Below are 21,371 nucleotides of genomic sequence, written 5' to 3'. Positions count from 1 at the left end.
TCGACAATAAGGAACCCTACTCCAAGATTGTAAAGGATTATCCAACAATCACGGAAGAGCAGTTTCAAATATTCAAGGAGGCTTGCGAGGCCGAAGATGCCAAAAAAAGTCTCAGTACATGAAGGGGCTTCAAGAGAGGAACATTGGGAGCCACCACCTCGGAAGCCGTGGTTACGGCGGAAAGAGGTCCAAATGGGCCAAGGAGGACACGGAAGCCGCGAGTCTTGGCATCCCAGACCCCTTGGCGGATTTCACCATCCCACGGGAGCGTGACGTCCTCAGGGCCCGGCACCGTTGGGACCCAGTGAACAAGGTTTACGAGACAACACCGGTCATTATGGAGTTCATGAGACTGCTGGTAATTTTAGTTTCTAATCAATTCAATTACACACGTTAGTCATATTTGTAAACCATCCTTGTGCCTTTTGAAGAGAGAGCAGCACCGAATTGCGGCCGAAAGTGACTCGTCGTCTGAGGCATCGGCGAGGCCCAAGTGGGATACTCCATTCAACCGGGCGTTGAACATATTGAAATGACAACTGGTGGATACTCGACCGTCGTATGGACGCGTGCACAGTGTCGGAGACGGCGCCATGTGGAAGAAGTACTACCTGAGACCACGGAGGAGAGAAAGGAAAGACGGAGGTTAACTGAAGAAAACGTCGACAAGAAGGTTGAGATTGCGGTTGAGAAGAAATCATCTCAAACAGTCGCAACAGCGGTAGCTGCCACAAAACAGGTGGTTACAGATTTGTCTACTTCCTTGGTGACGGGCGTTATCACTTGGACAAGGCAAAATCCAGAAAAAAAATGCAGAGGAGTTTCCCCTTGCCAACTTCTTGGGGAGCAGCTCGACTAGCATTGCACCAGCACCTGCTCCCGCACCGGCTCCCGCACCTGCTCCCGCACCGGCTCCCGCACCAGACGTGCTCGGTGGTGCTTCATCTTTGGCTGAGCTCGACGCCCTCACGGTATCTGTCACACCAGCCCCCTTCAAGATAAATGTATCATCTCCCGTTTTTGTTGCCTTTCGGATGTCTCACATCGCAGACTTTTCTTTGCAGGCCGACGAAACCCCGTGCACCATATTGTACACCATCGGCGACCAGAAGGTGGATGTGGGGAAGGCGACGATAATGAAGCCAAAGGAACCATTGTTCCACAGCCGGCCGATCCCCACGAACATCTTCAAGGTTTCCGTGGCCAGTGTCAAACCAGGACACGAGAATTTGCCTCCTCCAATACTAGCGGGGGATGACGACGAGACACCGCGGCGGATTGGTGATTGTTGCAATGGGTGGGTGCTGTTGTGGCCAAAGAGTCTGCTTCGTTTGGAGGCAGCCGGGAGCACACCCACGAGCACGCAGCCTCAGCAAGGTATGAACATCAACACCCCACCTACCCAATTAGCGTCGGGTGTCGGGTTGGGTGATAGCGGACGGGGTAAGGAGGAGGCTCCATTAGTCGCAGATGACGTCGCCATGGATGAGGATGAGGACGATGATGGCGCTGAACAGTATGTCTATACTTGCGCCTCCTCAGGGTTTGAGCGTCATGAGTCGGTGCCTGAATTGCCATCTCAACATATTATGGACGACCTTCCGGCAGTAAAGAAGTCTAGGAAGAGAGCGAGGAAAGGCAAAAAAGCTGATTCTATGATCCAGCCGCCTCAGTAGCCTCGGCTTCAGGACCGTATAGATATCCCCGATGCGGATAAATGGCATATGCCCGGTCAACCAATCCTACCTGCAACAGCGCTACGGGCCAGATTCGGCGATCTAAGGCGACTTCATGATGGGGTTTACCTAGCTTAGCTCTAAAATGACATAATAACCTTACTAAGCTCCAAAATGACCTATTTACCTAGCTTAGCTCTAAAATGACCTACACTTAGCATTTTTAACTAGGTTAGCAATAAAATGGCATTTTTACCTACCTTAGTTAGAAGAAGAAGAAGATAAAGAAGAGGATAGGAGAAAAAGAAAGAGAGAAAAATCTTCTTCTTCTTCTAACTTTCATCTTTCCCAATTTGCAGATTTGCTTTACATGAGGAAGCTTGGATTAATGGAGTGTACTATTCTTCTGATGCTTCCTTGTTGTTTATGAAAACTTGTTTGGATATGTATGTCTATATGGATATGTTGTTGGAAACTTGTTTCTGGTTATGTATATATGGATATGTTGGACTTTATTGAACTATGTTGTTCGATTTGATGAAATATGTTGTTGGACATGCTGTTGGATATGTATGCATGTATATCTGTGCTTGAAACCATGTCTAATTAATTTGATTTAAATAAAAACATGGGATATATAGCCTCTTTGCTGTCTGCTAGCAGAAGGCAAAGAGGACACTTGGCAATCACCTGTGCAAACTGGGAACACTGGCTGCCTATTTGGTCATTTTAACCAGCTATGCCGCCAGCCAGCATACGGCAAAGATTCAAACCTCTTTGCCGCCTGCTGGCGGATGGCATAGCTGGACACCTGGCAGCTTCTCGGTGCTGGCCGAGCGGATGACAAAGAGCGCGTTAACCCCCTAACGGCTCTCGCGCCACCGCACTGCCGTCCGTTGTCTTTGCCGTCTGCTGGCCTCGGATGGCGGATGTCACAATCCTTTGTCGTTCGTTTCCAGGAAGCGGACGTCAAAGAAGGCCTTTGCTGGCACGTGTTTAGCTGGATAATTTGCCGTCCGCTGGCAGAAGGCAAAGGTTTTTGCCATCCGGGATCTATGCCTTTGCCGTATGCCATGGCAGATGACAAAGAAGATGATTCTAGTAGTGTCTCCTCAGGGAGCTTGTAGGCCGCACGGTCCTCAGCCAGGACCTTCGCCTTAGTGTCAAGCTCGGCCTTCTCCGTCTGCAGCTTCTGCTCCAGCTCCTCCAGCCGGCTGCGCTCTGTGGCCCGCGCCTTTGCCAACTGCTCTAGTCCGGCGTCGCGATCCTTGACGGCGCCCTCTCGGGCCTTCATCTTCTCCTCCTCCGCTTTGTGGCCTCGTGCTTCTTTCGGGCGCTCCCTCCGCATGGTCTCCTTCTTGGCCTCCAGCGATCGGCAGCGGTCCTGGGCAGCCCCGACATCCTTCACTGCCACCTCGCGGGCGGCCACAGCTTGGGCGAAGTCTCCCTGTCGCTCTTGGAGTCGACATCAGCTTGGCTCAGCGTCGCCTGGACAGACACATCGGAGTGAAGCCAGCCAGAGACCAGCTCCAGGCGCCCGGCCACCTGGCGACGGTCGGTGCCTTGAAGATCTTCTCACAGCAGGGTCATCGCAGAAAGAGCGTGCTCTAGGTGAGGGAGTCCTGGACTAAGGGGTCCTCGGGTGTCCGGCCTATTAGCCATGGGCCGGACTGATGGGCTGTGAAGATACGAATACCGAAGACTACACCCGTGTTCGGATGGGACTCTCCTTGGCATGGAAGGCAAGCTTGGCGACTAAATATGTAGATTCCTTTCTTTGTAAACTGACCTTGTGTAACCCTAGATCCTCCCGGTGTCTATATAAACAGGAGGACTTAGTCCGGAGGAGACACATGATCATAGCCATACAAGCTAGACCTGTAGGGTTTAGCCATTATGATCTCGTGGTAGATCAACTCTTGTAATACTCATATTCATCAATATCAATCAAGCATGACGTAGGGTATTACCTCCATAGAGAGGGCCCAAACCTGGGTAACACATTGTGTCCCCTGTCTCCTGTTACCATCGACCTTAGACGCATAGTTCGGGACCTGCTACCCGAGATCCGCCGGTTTTGACACCGACATTTATCGATCCGAATTCAGCGCCACAGACATCTTCCAGCACTCGCCTTTGGGCGACATGCTAAACTCATTAAAGAACCTATCCTTGGCGGAGGAGTCACAACCGAACTATATCCGGTTCGAACTAGGGGCTGACGAATTTTTCTCCCCACCCGCCACACACTTCATAGCCATGGTCGAGGATTTAACCGACACACTTGATTATGACTCCGAGGACATCGACGGTATGGACGATGATGCCAGAGAAGAAGAGGCCCAGAACCTGTCGTTCACCGGACGCTGGACGACCACTTCCTCGTACGATGTATACATGGATGCTCCAAAGGAGAACAACGGCGATGACAAGGAAGATCTAGCTAAGGATAAACCTTCCGAAATACAATCCAAGCGCCAGCGTCAACATCGCCGCTCTATGTCACGCCGTAGTAAAGACAGCAACACTGGCACAGGGGAAGATAACACTCCAGAAGGTGCCGACGACAACGAAGACCCCGTAGAAACAACTAATGAAAAAATGAACGGGAAGATGGGCAGACCACACACAAAGACTCAGAGGACGGAAGCTATCTTCCGCTCTCCGAGGATGAGGCGAGCCTCGACACCGACGATTTCATCGTGCCTGAGGAACCTCTTGAGCAGGAGCGCTTCAAGTGCCAGCTCATAGCCACTGCAAGGAGCTTGAAAAAGAAGAAGCAGCAGCTTCAAGCTGATCAAGATCTGCTCGATGATAAATGGACCGATGTCCTAGCAGCCGAAGAATACGGCCTCAAGCACCCAACCAAAAGTTACCCAAAGCGCAAATTGCTACCTCAGTTTGGCGAGGAGGCGCCGAAATACATACCACCATCATATGATGCGGCTGACCGACCACCACGTGGTCGGGACAAAACGGCAACTCATGTCGGACACTAGCCCGCCCCGCCTCATTGCACAGGTAGGGGTAAATTAGCCCACGGCCATACATATAAGCTCTGGCAAAACCTGAACAATAAAGCAGGACATACCAGATCAATCTACGGATCTCGAGGACGTACCTTGACATGCGATGACAACCACCTATTCGGACGTGACAAACTTAGTCATGCGCGGGTAGAAAACCACAGACGGACTCCATCAGAGCTACGTCACGATACGGCCCGATATAGAGGCGCCGCACACCCTCATTGCTTCACTGATGAGGTCATGGATCATGAATTCCCGGAAGGGTTCAAACCCGTGAATATAGAACCATACGATGGAACCACGGACCCTGCGGTGTGGATCGAAGACTTCATTCTCCACATTCATATGGCCCGCGACGAGGACCTCCACGCCATCAAATACCTCCCTTTAAAGCTCAAGGGGCCAGCTCGACACTGGTTAAACAGCCTGCCTGAAAATTCTATCGGCAGCTGGGAGGACTTGGAAGAAGCCTTCCTCGACAACTTCCGAGGTACATATGTCCGGCCACCAGACGCCGATGACTTCAGCCACATAGTTCAACAACCTGGAGAGTCTGCCAGGATATTCTGGACTAGGTTCTTAACTAAAAAGAACCAGATCATCGATTTTCCGGATGTCGAAGCCCTAGCATCCTTCAAACACAGCATCCGTGACGAATGGCTCACTCGCCACCTTGGCCAAGAAAAGCCAAAATCCATGGCGGCCCTCACGTCACTCATGACCCACTTTTGTGTGAGCGAGGACAGTTGGTTGGCCCATAGCAAAAACAATGCAAGAGACGCCGGCACCCATGAAGTTAAAAATAACAAAGACAAGTCTTGAGGCAACAGATACAAGCATCGAAACAACAGTGATAACACCGAGGATACGGCGGTTGCCAGATTCAGTGGCCCTAAGTGCGGTCAGCGGAAGAAGCCATTCCAAAAGAACAATTCGGGCTCATCCATCTTGGAACGCATACTTGATCGTCCGTGCCAGATTCATGGCACCCCGGACAAACCACCCAATCACACAAATAGAGATTACTAGCTTTTTAAACAGGCCGGCAAATTAAACGTCGAAAACAGGGAAAAGGGATCCCAAAGCGAGGACGATGACGAAGAGCCCCGGCAACCGAACATAGGGGGACAAAAGAAGTTTCCCCCTCGGGTCAAAACAGTGAACATGATATACGCTACCCACATCCCCAAGAGGGAGCGCAAGCGCGCGCTCATGGTCGTCTACGCGATAGAGCCAGTCGCCCCAAAATTTAATGGGCCATTTGCATTTCTGTCCCTAACTCGAACCACCTAATCAGATATACCCCTAATTCAAAAGCCTGCTCAAATTTGCCCCTCCGCCGTTAGGTGCCCTTATAGAAATGCCCTTCTGCGCCGTTACCGTCCGGTCAAACAGCTTTGACCGTCCTGAAAAAAATAGCAAAAAAAATCTAAAAAATCTAAAATTTTGTGAGATCGAAGATACTCATGTGCCCAAGGTGTGTGAAATTTTTTGTGTTATTTGGACATTCCAGGAGCTCGTGGCGAGGAAAAACAGTTAATCTGCACGCTTGTGAACAATAAATTTGAAATAAAATAGCAAGAAAATTTTAAAAAGATATGAATGTTTTTGGCATCAAAGTGGCTTGGGTGCACAAGGTGCTTGCAACTTTTTGTGTTCAAATGACATGCGAGGAGCTCTAGCAAGAAAAAACAAAATAGTCATTTTTTCCCAAGTTTTTTCTCGAGCCAAATTTTGTTTTTTTCTCCACAAGCCCCTCCAATGTCCAAACACAACAAAAATTTGCACGCAGCTTGCAGACTCGCGCCTCTTTGATGCCAAAAAATTTCATATTTTTTGAATTTTCTTGGTATTTTTTGAATTTACTGTTCACAGGCTTACATATTTATTGTTTTTCCTCTAACACGAGCTCCTGGAATGTACAAACAGCATGAAACTTTTCACGCACCTTGCAAACCTAAGTATCTTTGATCCCACAAATTTTCAGATTTTTTTAAAAAAATTTGCTATTTTTTTCAGGACAGTCAAAGCCCTTTGACCTGCTTTGACCGGACGATAACGGCATAGAAGGGTATTTCTGTAAGTGCACCTAATGGCGGAGGGGCAAATTTGAGCAGGCTTTGAAATTAGGGGTAAATCTGAGAGTGGGCACAAATTAGGGGCATAGATGTAAATGCCCCAAATTTAATCCATGTTTGTCATGCCCGATCACTTTTGATCCCCGTGATCATCCGACCAGTATCCGTCATGGTGGTTCAGCCGCACTGGTTCTAGACCCAATAATTGATGGGTTCCACCTGACTCGCGTCCTTATGGACAGAGGTAGCAACCTCAATCTGCTCTATCAGGATACATCACGAAAAATGGGCATTAACCCATCACAGATCAAGCCCACGAGGACTACCTTCAAAGGAGTCATACCAGGTGTGGAAGACTGCTGTACGAGCTCAATCACAATAGAGGTTGTCTTCGGATCTCCGGAAAACTTCCGAAGCGAGGAGTTAATCTTCGATATGATCCCCTTATACAGGGGCTATCACACACTGCTCGGACGAACTGTGTTCGCTCAATTCAACGCAGTACCACACTATGCTTACCTCAAGCTCAAGATGCCCAGTCCATGTGGCGTCATAACGGTCAACGGAAATACGGAACGCTCCCTCCGTACAGAAGAGCACACAGCTGCCTTAGTGCTACCTCTTGAGCATTGCGTTGGTTTTCCTTGAAGAGGAAAGGATGATGTAGCAAAGTAGCGTAAGTATTTCCCTCAGTTTTTGAGAACCAAGGTTTCAATCCAGTAGGAGATCATGCTCAAGTCCCATGCACCTACACAAATAAATAAGAACCTCGCAACCAACGCGATAAAGGGGTTGTCAAGCCCTCCACTATCACTTAAGAGAGTGAGATCTGATAGATATGATAAGATAATATTTTTGGTATTTTTATGATAAAGAGAAATAAAGACGCAAAGTAAAATAAACAGCAAAGGAAATAACTAAGTGTTGGAAGATTAATATGATGGAAGATAGACCCGAGGGCCATAGGTTTCACTAGTGGCTTCTCTCAAGAGCATAAGTATTACAGTGGGTAAACGAATTACTGTCGAGCAATTGATAGAATTGAGCATAGTTATGACAATATCTAGGTATGATCATGTATATAGGCATCACGTCCGAGACAAGTAGACCAAAACGATTCTGCGTCTACTAGTATTACTCCACACATCTACCACTATCCACCATGCATCTAGCGTATTAAGTTCACAAGAACAGAGTAATGCTTTAAGGAAGATGACATGATGTAGAGGGATAAACTCATGCAATATGATATAAACCCCATCTTTTTATCCTCGATGGCAACAATACAATACGTGCCTTGCTGCCCCTGCTGTCACATGGAAAGGACACCGCAAGATTGAACCCAAAGCTAAGCACTTCTCCCATTGCAAGAAAGATCAATCTCGTAGGCCAAACCAAACTGATAATTCGAAGAGACTTGCAAAGATAAACCAATCATACATAAAAGAATTCAGAGGATAATCAAATATTCTTCATAGATAAACTGGATCATAAACCCACAATTCATCGGATCTCGATAAACACACCGCAAAAGAAGATTACATCGAATAGATCTACAAGAAGATCGAGGAGAACTTTGTATTGAGATCCAAAGAGTGAGAAGAAGCCATCTAGCTAATAACTATGGACCCGTAGGTCTGAAGTAAACTACTCACACATCACCGGAGAGGCCACGGAGTTGATGTAGAGGCCCTCCATGATCAATGCCCCCTCCGACGGAGCTCCGGAAAAGGCCCCGAGATGGCATCTCCAGGGTACAGAAGGTTGCGGCAGTGGAATTAGGTTTTTGTGGTGCTACTGGATGTTTGGGGGGGTACGTGGATATATATAGGAGGAAGAAGTACGTCTGTGGAGCAATGTGGGGCCCACAAGGGTGGAGGGCGCGCCCAGGGGGGTAGGTGCACCCCCCCTGCCTCGTGGCTTCCTCTGTTGTTTCTTGACGCCCACTCCATGTCTCCTTTATCACGTTTGTTGAGAAAATCACATTCCCGAAGGTTTCATTCCGTTTGGACTCCGTTTGATATTCCTTTTCTTCAAAACCCTAAAATAGGCAAAAAAACAGCAATTTGGGCTGGGCCCGGTTAGTAGGCTAGTCCAAAAATGATATAAAAGTGTAAAATAAAGCCCAATGACATCCGAAATAGATAATATAATAGCATAGAGCAATAAAAATTATAGATACGTTGGAGACGTATCAAGCATCCCCAAGCTTAATTCCTGCTCGTCCTCGAGTAGGTAAATGATAAAAGAAGAGTTTTTGATGTGGAATGCTTTCTAACATATTTCGCAATGAAATTTTTCTTTATTGTGGCATGAATGTTCAGATCTGAAAGATTCAAGAGAAAAGTTTAATATTGACATAAAAATAATAATACTTCAAGCATACTAACTAAGAAATTATGTCTTCTCAAAGTAACATGGCCAAAGAAAGTTATCCCTACAAAATCATATAGTCTGGCTATGCTCTATCATCACCACACAAAATTTTTAAATCATGCACAACCCCAATGACAAGCCAAGCAATTGTTTCATACTTTTGATGTTCTCAAACTTTTTTAATCTTCACGCAATATATGAGCATGAGTCATGGATATAGCACTAATGTGGAATAGAATGGTGGTTGTGGAGAAGACAAAAAGGAGAAGATAGTCTTACATTAACTAGGCGTATCAACGGGCTATGGAGATGCCCATCAATAGATATCAATGTGAGTGAGTAGGGATTGCCATGCAATGGATGCACTAGAGCTATAAGTATATGAAAGCTCAACGAAAGAAACTAAGTGGGTGTGCATCCAACTTGCTTGCTCATGAAGACCTAGGGCATTTTGAGGAAGCCCATCATTGGAATATACAAGCCAAGTCCTATAATGAAAAATTCTCACTAGTATATGAAAGTGATATCATAAGAGACTCTCTATATGAAGAACATGGTGCTACTTTGAAGCACAAGTGTGGAAAAAGGATAGTAGCATTGTCCCTTCTCTCTTTTTCTCTCATTTTTTTATTTGGGCCTTCATTTTTTTTTCTTTTTGGCCTCTTTTCTCTTTTTTTATTTTTTGTCCGGAGTCTCATCCCGACTTGTGGGGGAATCATAGTCTCCATCACCCTTTCCTCACTCGGGACAATGCTCTAATAATGATGATCATCACACTTTATTTACTTACAACTCAATACTTAGAACAAAATATGACTCTATGTGAATGCCTCCGACAGTGTACGGGGATGTGTAATGATGCATGAGTGACATGTATGAGGAATTATGAATGGTGGCTTTGCCACAAATATGATGTCTACTACATGATCATGCAAGCAATATGAGAATGATGAAGAGTGTCATAATAACGGAATGGTGGAAAGTTGCATGGCTATATATCTCAGAATGGCTATGGAAATGCCATAATAGGTAGGTATGGTGGTTGTTTTGAGGAAGGTATATGGTGGGTTTATGGTACCGGCGAAAGTTGCGCGATACTAGAGAGGCTAGCAATGGTGGAAGGGTGAGAGTGCGTATAATCCATGGACTCAACATTAGTCATAAAGAACTCACATACTTGTTGCAAAAATCTATTAGTTATCGAAACAATTATTACGTGCATGCTCCTAGGGGGATAGATTTGTAGGAAAAAACCATCGCTCGTCCCCGACCGCCACTCATAAGGAAGACGATCAATAAATAAATCATGCTCCGACTTCATCACATAACGGTTCACCATACGTGCATTCTACGGGAATCACAAACATCAACACAATTATTTCACAAATTCACAACTACTCAACTAGCATGACACTAATATCACCATCTCCATATCTCAAAACAACTATCAAGTTTTAAACTTCTCATAGTATTCAATACACTTTTATGAAAGTTTTTATTATTGCCATGTTGTTCTAAAGGTCTCTCAGAATAATATAAATGAAGCATGAGAGAACAATAGTTTCTATAAAACAAAACCACCACCATGCTCTAAAAGATATAAGTGAAGCACTAGAGCAAAAACTATATAGCTCAAAAGATATAAGTGAAGCACATAGAGTATTCTAATAAATTTCAGATCATGTGAGTCTCTCTCAAAAGGTCTGTACAGCAAGTATGATTGTGGTAAACTAAAAAACAAATACTCAAATCATACAAGTCGCTCCAAGCAAAACACATATCATGTGGTGAATAAAAATATAGCTCCAAGTAAAGTTACCAATAGACGAAGACTAAAGAGGGGATGCCTTCCGGGGCATCCCCAAGCTTAGGCTTTTTGGTGTCCTTGAATTTTACCTTGGGGTGCCATGGGAATCCCCAAGCTTAGGCTCTTGCCACTCTTTGTTCCATGGTCCATCAAATCTTTACCCAAAACTTAAAAACTTCACAACACAAAACTCAAAATAGAAAATCTCATGAGCTCCGTTAGCTATGGTTTATAAACTCTTTTACTAGCCATAGATTCATCAAAATAAGCAAGCAACACAAGAAAAACAGAATCTGTCAAAAACAGAACAGTCTGTAGTAATCTGTAGCTAACGCAACTTCTGGAACCCCAAAAATTCTAAAATAAATTGCTGGACGTGAGGAATTTATCTATTAATTATCTTCAAAACGAATTAACTAAATATCACCTTCCAAATAAAAATGGCAGCGATTCTCGTGAGCACTAAAGTTTCTGTTTTTTACAGCAAGATCAAAAAGACTTTCCCCAAGTCTTCCCAACGGTTCTACTTGGCACAAACACTAATTAAACACAAAAACACAACCAAAACAGAGGCTAGATAAATTATTTATTACAAAACAGGAGCAAAAAATAAAGGAATAAAAATAAAATTGGGTTGCCTCCGAACAAGCGCTATCATTTAACGCCCCTAGCTAGGCCTAAAAGCGAAGATAGATCTAGGTATTGCCATGTTTGGTAGGCAATCCACAAGTGGCTCTCATAATAGATTCATATGGTAATTTAATTTTACTTCTAGGGAATTGTTCCATGCCTTTCCTTAACGGAAATTGGAATCTAATATTCCCTTCCTTCATATCAATAATTGCACCAATCGTTCTAAGGAAAGTTCTACCAAGAATAATAGGACATGAAGGATTCCAATCTATATCAAGAACAATGAAATCTATGGGCACATAGTTCCTATTTGCAACAATAAGAAAATCATTAATTCTTCCCATAGGTTTCTTAATAGTGGAATCCGCAAGGTGCAACTTTAAAGAACAATCATCAAAATCACGGAAACCTAGCAAATCACAGAAAGTTTTTGGAATCGTGAAAACACTAGCACCCAAATCACACAAAGCATAGCACTCATGATCTTTAATTTTAATTTTTATTGTAGGTTCCCACTCATCATAAAGTTTTCTAGGGATAGAAACTTCCAACTCAAGTTTTTCTTCATAAGATTGCATCAAAGCATCAACGATATGTTTAGTAAAAGCTTTATTTTGACTATAAGCATGAGGAGAATTTAGCACGGATTGCAACAAGGAAATACAATCTATCAAAGAGCAATTATCATAATTAAATTTCTTGAAATCCAAAATAGTGGGTTCATTGATATTTAAAGTTTTGACCTCTTCAATCCCACTTTTAAATTTTTTTGCATTAAGATCTAAAAACTAAGAATTTTTGGAACACCTTCTAGGTAAAGGTGGCTCATCTTCAGTCCCATCATTATCAAGAATCATATTGCAAAACAAAGACTTAATGGGAGACACAGCAATAACTTTTAGATCTTCATCTTTATTTTCATAAAAAAATCCAGCTTAGCGGCCATCTTATTAACTAAGGTGGCCTGCTTATCCGAAACTTCAGCAAATAATTTTTCGAGATGAGCAATCTGAGATTTCAAACCATAAAATTATTTAGACATATCATCGAGATCTTTATTCATATAACCCATAAAGCTTTTTTGTTCCTTAAGCTCGTTCCTAAAACTCCTGATGTCGCTTTCGATCTCTTCTAATAATTTAAGATGAAGATCACCAAATCTAGGTAGAGTCATCGTGACAAGCAAGCAATCCAACACACAAGAAAACAAGAAACATGCAAAAGAGGCAAATAGGGAAAGAGAAGGGGAACGGAGAGAGAGGGCGAATAAAACGGCAAGGGTGAAGCAGGGGGAGAGGAAAACGAGAGGCAATTGGCAAATAATGTAATGCGAGGGATAATAGTTTGTGATTAGACAAGCGCCACCGCCTGAATTGCACTGGACGGTGGCACGGCCGCCTATTGTGTTTGGTTTTGTTCAACCATTGCCGGAGTTGCGCCGGTTGGCCATGTCATCCACACCGGATCTGGTAACTGTGGATCCGCGGCCCGTGGTTTCTAGTAATCTTTCTGCACAATTTGCGGAAGCGGGAATTTCCCCAGTTCAAAATGATAGCTTGGGGTCTAGCCCATCCTCTTTAGACGCACATCGTTCTGGCCCAATATCTCCTGAGTTTTTGGTTGGGCCAATCCCTAGTCTTTTGGCTAATGGGCCTACCTCGTCGCAGAATACCCCAATTTCTGAAATGTTGAAAACATCTACTAGCCCGAGCCCACTGCCCCCCCTCAGGAAATTCCCACCTCACAAGAAGCAGCACAACAGTTTGATGCCATGGTCAATGACATGGTGGACCGGGTTTTAACTTGTACCCTTTGTAATCTCAGCGGCCACCTAGCAGCCTCTTGTGGAATGCGAGCGGTCTGCTCGGCTTACTCACGCTCAGGTCACTTTAGTAGAGATTGTAATGATTTCGCGCGCACCAATGGATTGGCTTGGAGACCAATTTCTCTGCAACAAAGCACGAGTATATCGGAAAACCCTACCGGTCAGGGGAACGGTGCCAGAGTTATTGGGATAGCTTGCCCAGTCCCATCATCACCGCCCACATTGCACCAATCCCCCCCTCTTCTCAACGAAAACCCCATCCCCTCCCAGCAGCGCCCGGCCATGGCGAACTATGAGCTTGACCCGCAGCATTTCGTGCCGGCAGGCCACCACATCATCGACGGTGGAGAAAGGCGGATTCCTCGCACCTTCATCACGCTTGCAACTCGCCCTCCTCGCCGCCATGAGGATTACATGGTCGCCGAGGTCATGCCTGCTCCGGAGGGACCGCTAGGACCTGTCAGGGATGAGATTGTTCAGTTTCTTCAGCACAGAGGTACTCTGGTCCGCTTCGCTCAGCCTTGGTTTCATGGGGTAGGATTATTTCAAGTGAGGGATCCATCTGTCAGATATACATTGATTTAGCATGCTCCTTTTCCTCTAGGAAATGACCGCTTTGCTAGATTTATGAAGCATGATGAGGGAGAGAATTTTAAGGGAAATCATGGGTTTCGCAAGGGTTGGATCATGTTCATTGGTATTCCTCTAGATTACCGCAATACAGAGTTCATATCATAGGCGGTGGGCACTTTTGGGAAATTTCATTCATGGGATAGTGAGGATCCATATTTGGTTCGGACCCTGGTGGAGGCAAGTTTTCCTGACACACCATTGGTGCCACGTGATGTGGTCTTCGGAGATTATGCAGAATGGGGAGGAGCTCAGGTCTCATGGACTGCTGCTTGCTATGTGCTCGGTGCTGATTTTGCTGATCATATGCCAAACGATGAAGATCCAATGCCGCTAGATGGAAATCCACACCCTCTGCCTGGAAATCTACTACAGGATAATTTGATGTTTGTTATTCCGCCATATCCGATGCTAGGGTGGAATGATGCGCCCATAGCACCTCCATTGCCTCAGGAAAATAACTTAGGTGGTGCTGGATAGGGAAATGCAGTCTGGGGGGGGGCAATGAGGATGAACATCCACAGCTGCCACAGCCTGCTGGGTGGGGAAATGCTGCGCCTGTGCAAGATCAGGTTTCTATTGTCATTGATCAACCAGAGGGATATGGGTCCATGGAACAGCAAGTGGAGGTTCAGTATGAGGAGCAAAATCACTTGCAGCTGGTTCAGCAGATGCAGAACAACGTGCAGCAAATTGTGGAGGAAAATCCTTTGGCAATTGTTCCTTATCAACCTCCTGTCGTTCAGCAGCACCAGATATTCATTGGCATGGCAAGGATTGTGGCTGGGCCACCCCTTCCTCCAGAGATGATCTGGAAGAGATCTTTTGAAAATCTGTTACCTGAATTTACTATCAAGGAGTTGCCACTTGGGACTGTGACATACTCCAAGCGCACATGGACAATTGCTTTTGATGATTCACAGAGAATGTCTTCTTTGGTGCCCTGCTTGCCCACTAATCTTACACTCAGGAAGCCTATGGTGGCCAATCGACCAGTTGCCAGAGCTCTTTTTGGAAGTCCTTCTATGAGTTTCTCAGTGCTAATGTTAATACAGTGTCTGATTCTGTTGGGTCTGGTGAGATGCACCCTCAAGATGTTGTGGCTGGCATCATGGAGGAGAACTTCTCTTCTTCTGTGGTTTTTTCTTCCTCTATGTAGGCCAAGGACATGAAACAGACAAGAAGAAGGAAGAATGTGGCCCCTTTAGTGGATACTTCTGTACGGCGATGTACAAGAAGCACGGCAAAACTGGATGGGTTCAAATCAATGACTTTTGAGCAGCTTTCCCTCCAGCCCACCAAAAGGCGTCCTCGGTCCAAGCCCATACATGCGAAGGCCCAGCCCACACCTGATGACGCAGATGACGCTGGCAAGTTTGTAGATGCCCCTCCACCCACGCCTATCACCATACTACAAGCAATTGGAGCAGAGCTAGAGATTGACCCCAACCTGATATCCAAGGAGAAGCTTACAGCTAATCCCAAGGACGACTCCTCCTCCAGTGGTGTTTAAATGTTGCAGTTTAAAACTTTAGCTAGGTGTAGCGAGCCTTTTAACTTTGCTGTCGCCTGTGTCGTTCTAAACTTTATGCTGCGTTGTCTGAACTGGATGCATTTTGTTTTTTATGGTGTGGGATGTATGACATTGTGTGTCATGCAGTTGTTGAAACTTCGCTTTTGGTTATCTCATGAATCAAAGGTCTATGCGTAATTGGAAGGTGCTTTGTTGGAATGTCCGTGGTCTAAATTCTGAAACACGACAACGCTCTGTTAGAGAGAAAATTTCTGATAGTCAGTGTGCGGTTGCTTGTTTGCAAGAAACTAAGTTGTCAGATTGCCCTCGTTCATTAATTAAGAGCATTTGTCCTAGGGGTTTTGATCAGTTCATTGAAACACCCTCCAGAGGAGCATCGGGTGGTATTCTGACAGTATGGCATTCAGATGTTTTTAAGGGTACATTAGTGGAAGTAAAATCTTTTTGTATGATCATCAGTTTTAATTCTGTTAATAATAATGACCAATGGTTTTTAGTCAATGTATATGGACCTTGTCAGTGTGTATTGAGGGATGAGTTTGTTAACTGGTTGTATAACCTTCAAGTGGAGCCGGAACAAAAATGGTTGTTACTGGGAGATTTTAATTTTATCAGGTCCATGGACAATCGTAATATTCCGGGAGGGGATGTTAATGATATTTTTATCTTCAATGAGATCATTGGCCCTTTAGGTCTGCTGGAACTTCCTTTAAAGGGTAGAAGGTTTACCTGGTCAAACATGCAGGATTTCCCACTCCTCGAGCAATTGGACTGGTTTTTTACTTCTGCAAGTTGGATAGCTCAGTATCCTATGACACAAGTTACACCACTTGCTAGAACTGCGTTTGATCATGTTCCTTGTGTAATTTCCATCTGCACCACAATTCCTAAAGCACATATCTTTAGGTTTGAAAACTATTGGGTACATCAACCTGGCTTCATGGACTGTGTAAGGGAAGTTTGGAACAAACCTTCACATAAGACTCATATATCTGCAGTTATTATGGACAATTGAAATCCTTGAGGTTTGGACACAAGAAATGGCAGAAGGGGCTCTCACACATTGGCTTGATGATTTGGAGGACTGGATGCCCCTATCCATACCTGAACAGAACTTCAGGAAGATATGTAAGTTACACCATGAACACCTTCTACATTTGCAGTTTTTATATTGGAAGAAAAGGTGTACTATCAGATATATAAAGGTGGGAGAGAAAAATTCTAAATTCTTCCTGGCCATGGCAACAGAGAGGTATAGGAAGAATTCTATTGCTAGTCTTCAACTGTCTGATGGAACAGTTTCTTTAGATCATGGGGAAATAGCTAAGGAGTTTTTGATTGCTTTCAAGGGCAGAATGGGAACTGTTAAAACAATATTGTTGGGTAATGAAATAATCTCACTTATCACAAGAGTGCAAGGTCTTGAGGTGCTCACGCAACCCTTTCAGCTGCAAGAGATTGAAAAGGTCATAAAGGAAATGCCCAATGATAAAGCACCAGGGCCAGATGGTTTTAATGGTCTGTTCATGAAAAGATGCTGGTCAATCATTTCCAATGATTTTATTCGTTTGGTAAATGAGTTTCATGCCGGAACTGCTCGTTTGGAAAACCTCAATGAAGCTTTCATTACTTTAATCCCAAAAAAGCAAACACCTGAGGGTGTTGGAGATTTTAGGCCAATCTCTTTGACAAGTGTGGGACTGAAGTTTCTGACTACACTGGCAGCTAATAGGTTTCAATAGGAAATCACCAAGTGTGTTCATAAAAATCATTATGGCTTCATTAAATCAAGAACAATTCAGGACTGTATCGCTTGGACGTTTAAGTATATTCATCAATGCAATCATTCTAAGAAGTCAATTATATTGCTCAAGCTTGACTTTGAAAAAGCTTTTGACTCTATTCAGCATGAGGCAATTTTGAAAATACTTGTAGCAAAAGGTTTTGATAGCAAATGGATTAAATGGGTTCAGCAGCTCTTATCTTCTGCAACCTCCTCTATCCTGCTAAATGGTGTGCCTGGAAATCATTTCAAGTGCAAATGTGGTGTCAAGCAAGGAGACCCTATCCCTCCTTTGCTTTTTGTGATTGCTGTTGATCTTCTACAAACTATGATCAATGATCTCTTATGTAGGGGCCTGCTTACCTTGCCATTGCCAACACATGATCCGGAATACCCAGTTGTACAATATGCAGATGATACCTTATTGTTTGTAAATGCTGACTCAACTCAGCTGGAGGTCCTCAAGTCAGTGCTCAACTCCTTTTCCTTGGCAACTGGACTGCAAATCAACTTCCATAAGTCTTCAATGTACCCAATCAATGTGGAAGCCTCTGTTGCCTCTACCCTTGCTGTTTTGTTTGGGTGCCACCTTGGTTCTATGCCCTTCACTTATTTGGGACTTCCTGTTGGAACCACGCGACCCAAAATCGTTGATTTGCTACCTTTGGTGGACTGCATGGAAAGAAGGCTAACTGCTAGTTCCTGGTTTTTACCAGAGGGCAGTAAGTTACATCTGGTAAATTCAGTGATATCCTCACTCCCTATATTCTTCCTTTGCAGTCTATCCCTGCCACAAGGTATTCTAAAACAGTTAGAAAGGATTCAAAGACAGTGCCTTTGGAGGAAATATGGTCAGGAGAAGGGACATTCTTTGGCTGCATGGCCCATGCCTAAGATGAAAGGGGTACTTTGTGTCAGAGTAAATGACCACGGGTAGCCTAGCCGGCTCCCCCTGGCTCTTCAGAAAAATTATAGGCCGTTCAAGCCTTCAAACATCCAAGACGTGGGGCTGCCTTCCCCTGGTTGGCTACTTCTCTGGCCGGCTGCACGAAGGCGGCCCGACCCTGAAATCCTCGAGAAGAAAACCACGAGAGGGCCGGCTCCAAGAAGCCGGCCGCAAGAGGGCCGACTCCAAGAAGCCGCCCCCCCCCCCCAGCAGGTGGCCAAGGTCGTACCCTCAGAGTCTGCACCCACATAACGGCGATGAGATGGGGCGTGGCTATAGGGAAACCTGCCACCCCCGAATCCCGGGACACGCAAGGCCACAGTGCGCCGTACGGGGCGACCATCACCCATCCGGCGCGGCACTGTGGCCATGTTGACCATGATGTCACCCACAGCAAGCTGTCAGTACGACCCGTGGGTGGCGGGCCCCCTCAGTCAGGGAGATGCCTAAAGGCGGCCAGGCCTCCCCCTGTCGACCTGGCGTGTGGCCGACTCCCAATAGCCGGCTAGTTCACACCTCGAAGGGGGCGCCCCATTGAGGAGATAAGACGAGGTAAGGCTACAGCAATAAGCTGCCCGGCGGCGGCACTGTAGCCATGCTTACCACGACAAAGCCCTCGTCACCAGAGGCGAGGCAACAGTAACCAGCCTCCGACAAGACCCCGAGCTGTGGGACCGGCCTGTCGACCAGAAGGTCGGCAGCCGGCGGGGTCCACCAGTTGGCGGGCCCATCGGTCGGCAGAGAAGCCGGCCAGCGTAGACACAGACGGCTGGGGCCCGCACCCAGCCGGATTACCATTGTACCCCTGGGGGGTAGGCCTATATAAACCCCCCAGGGCACCCATGCAGGGAGATTCCTTTTCTAGTAGTTTTAGACACCACATCGAGAGGAGAAGCAGGCTAGCCTTGCCCTTCTTCATCCTTTCATCGAACAGCTCAAGGAGCCTCTTGTAGCTACTTGTCGATCTAGTGACCATGCGGAGACCCCGTAGAGCAGCAATAGGGGTGTTATCTCCACGGAGAGCCCCGAAGCTGGGTAAGATCCGCCGGCGTGCATGTCTTCGCCTTATCCCGTTTCCAAGCACCGGCGTTGTTTTATTGGCTCCCACAATGATAAGCCACCCATTGGCATATGTCGCACCAACCACCCGACATTTGGCGCCCACCGTGGGGCCAGGTGCACCGTCGTCCGGAGACCTGTTCTTGACGGGAACCCTCTTCCTTCCTAGCGAGCATAGCCAGCCCGGCTTGCCCGATGGCGCTTGCCCCAAAGCGCCGCAAGGCGTCGCCGATGCCTGCGCGGCGAGCTGCCTCGCCGATCTTCTTGGCGAGGCTCACATCTCTGATGAGCCCGCATCCGACGCGGGCACAGGCTGCCCCGGGAGCCACCTCGTCAGCCTCCTCGACCAACTCCACGTCTCCGGCGAGCTTGCCGCGGACTTGGAGCCGGTTCGCTCCACCGACCCGATGCTTGTCGACTCTGACACAGCATCGTTTGACGCCTTGCCCTCCAACGTGGTAATCATCAACGACCCTCTTCCTCGAGCGAATAGCAGTAGCAGCGCCATCACTGAGGTACTGGTCATCAGCCACGCCACCTCTGGCGAAAGCGCCCACAACACCCTACAAACGGCGCTGCACGACTTGTCCGCCCCCATCCCGGCCGACGCCGACGTCGAGACACTGGAGGCACGCCGCCTCGCCCTCGTTGTGGAGGGCCAGAAGCTAGCTACCATGAGACGCCACACCGAGGCTCACCAGCGCGAAGTCGACCGTGCCGCCTTCGGTACACCGCCTCCCGACGGGCCGAGCCGCGCCGGCATCATCAAAAAACGCGGTGCGGCTATCGCTGACATGCTGGGAGCAGACCACGCCACTCGAGAACCTATGCACCGCCCAGGCAGCCACAAACGAGCTGAATGGACTGGGGCCCGACGAGCTCCCCTACATGACCAGATGCATCCAGCAGCTTATCGACGCGGCCACAGAGCGGCATGAAGCCGGTGTCCACGCCGAAAGTCCTCCCCCGCGCCAAGAGCACAATGCAACGTCCCGAACGCCGACTGCGGGCAACACCCGCGCAAGGAAAGAAAAGGAGCCGGCTGCTAGCCGCAATCGGACTCGAATCTCCATCGAGCGTGATGCAGAAGGCCGCCCTCGAGCTATGGAGTGCCGAGGCGATCCTCCTCCTCTGCCTCGTGGGGAGAGATATCCTACCCCGCCGCCTATCACGCATCCGACTCTCAGCGGCCGACTGGGCCGCCGCGAAGGAGTCGGCGAGAATGATGCCTGCCACCGGATCGACTGCCTAGTGCGATCCCTGGCTCTGGAAGAAGAAGATGATGTCGGCCCGCCTTGCTTCGGCCCTCGGATCCGTGACGAGCCCTTCCCCAAAGGGTTCTCGCTCCCAAGAGACACACCCAAGTACAACGGCTCCGTGAAGCCAGAAGATTGGTTGATCGACTACTCCACTGCAGTTAGCATCGCGAACGGCAACAGGTGTGTTGCCATGAAGTATGTCCCCCTCATGCTCCAGGGCATGGCGCGCACCTGCTCAACAGCCTCAAGCCTTATAGCATCAACAACTGGCTAGACTTCACAGAAGCCTTCATCCGCAACTTCACCAGCACCTACAAGCAGGCTCCCAAGCCCCGACAGCTCTCCTTGTGTGTACAAGGGCCCAGTGAATCAACTCGTGACTACCTCACGCGTTGGGCCAAGCTCCACAATTCCTACGAAGGGGTGCACGAGGTTCAAGCTATAGAGTACTTCACCGCCGGGTGCCGAGAAGGCACCCTCCTAAAGCACCGACTCCTCTGCGACGAGCCGACTACCCTCGACGAGCTGCTAGTCATAGCTGATAAATATGCCACGGCTGATTCCTCAATGAAGACCGAGCTCCGAGTAGACGCCTCTGGGAAGGTGCTCTCTTCGAGTCCCAAGACACCAGCCGGAGACTCCAGCCGACGCCCATACCACAACGACCACAAGCGCAAGGCTCCCATGCCACCTTCCACCAGTCAGCAGGTGGCCACAGTCGAAGATGAACAAACTG

This window comes from Triticum dicoccoides, chromosome 7A (genome assembly GCF_002162155.2).
Source record: "Triticum dicoccoides isolate Atlit2015 ecotype Zavitan chromosome 7A, WEW_v2.0, whole genome shotgun sequence".
NCBI lineage: Eukaryota > Viridiplantae > Streptophyta > Magnoliopsida > Poales > Poaceae > Triticum > Triticum dicoccoides.
Note: the sequence above shows the minus strand (reverse complement) of the source record.